Here is a 1,484-nt window from a genome sequence, read left to right as displayed (position 1 = left end):
CGGCGGAGGTGCCAGCACAGCCAGTCAGAGCTGTTCTGTTTGGGTGCAGTTCAGTTTCACTGCAGTGGCTCCAGACACAACCTGAGGGAGCGGAGCTCGGAGAGCTGGTCGCTCTGGGCCTGGTTTAGCTGCCGAGCTCAGCGTGTGCTTGAGACTAAGCAGGCACACGGCCGGCCTCGCTGCGCTCGACCGCAGCCAACGGGTGGAACTGAAGCTGACTGCATCAAGTACTTTTCTGACATGAAAAAAAGCAAAAAGCACCTTCCCCAGTCCAGCCCTTAACTGGTGTCAGGCCAGCTGGAGCTCACAGTCCGGGCGTCCCTTCCAGCCCCAGCAGGACCCGAGTGTGCCATGTTCTGGGTCAGTGGCCCAAAGCACTGTAGCACCGTTACTGTAACAAGCCCCAGAGGATTACTTCAGGTCACCTTTCTTCTTCAGTAATACCTGTTTTGCTTAGCTTGAACAGAGAGGCCAAAGTTTTTTACTACAGTGTTGTTATTTCTGTTACTATTTTTTTTCCTTTCTTGCTGTCTTCCACGTCTCTCTCCACTCTCTGTGCTCCTCTCTACCTCCCCGCTGCCGTGCTACCGTTGCCCTCCACTGATGGTGGCTGAGAAGCCTCTCTCCTGTGAGTGTGTAACGGGCAGTGCTGCACAGTGCCAACACCCCTGCCCCTCCTCAGGCCCCTGTCCCATTCCTCGGGGTGCAGGGCCAACGTGAGAGGACCTGCCCGTGGCCCCTGGAGCCAGCCTGCCGCGGGGCTGAGCGCTCAGTACCTCACAGACGTGCTCTCCAGCCAAGCAGATGTGCTTCATCCCCTCCCTGGCCCTCCTTGCAGTGCTGGGGGTAGATGCTATGACCTAACCATTGGCTGCTGTGGGACAGAAGAGCCTACAAAGGAAAGCTGCTGGTGCCTTGTTCTGAAGGCATCGTGCCTCCGATGGGACACGCGTCCCAGAGCAGGCAGGGTTCTGAAGAAGCCCTGGCAGCTGCTTTAGAGTGAGCAGTGACAGCCTCCCACATGCAGTGTCACCAGCTCGGAGCAAAGGCAGAGCACTGGTCCTGGCCAGGCAGGCACTGCTCTGGGCTGACTCTTAAATTCATTCACACACGTGTGTGACAGGCTGATGTCACAGACCTGGAAAGGGAAAAGAGAACTCTGGGCTGTTGCCTAGACACAGGAAAGGGCTCTGCAGCAGGGCTGTCTTGAGGCACAATGAGCCCTGTGGTCCTGGCGTGGCTCCCACACGGGCAGGCATCACTTAGAGGCTCAGTGTGAAAGGGAAGGTGGCTGCATGGGGAGCTGCAGTGACAGACGTCACAGGGCTCGGGGGCTGGCGGGAGGAAATGATTGTTTTGTAGTGTTTCATTTTATGGTAACAGTGAAGAGGAAGGAGGTGGCAGTGGCAGCCTGCTGGAGTCCCCAGGGGAAGGGGCAGTCTGCAGGCAGCATCCCTCTGGGCACTGCCCCTGTCCTCGTGGGC

The sequence above is a fragment of the Merops nubicus genome, unplaced genomic scaffold (genome assembly GCF_000691845.1).
Source record: "Merops nubicus isolate BGI_N331 unplaced genomic scaffold, ASM69184v1 scaffold1997, whole genome shotgun sequence".
Classification (NCBI taxonomy): Eukaryota; Metazoa; Chordata; class Aves; order Coraciiformes; family Meropidae; genus Merops; species Merops nubicus.
Note: the sequence above shows the minus strand (reverse complement) of the source record.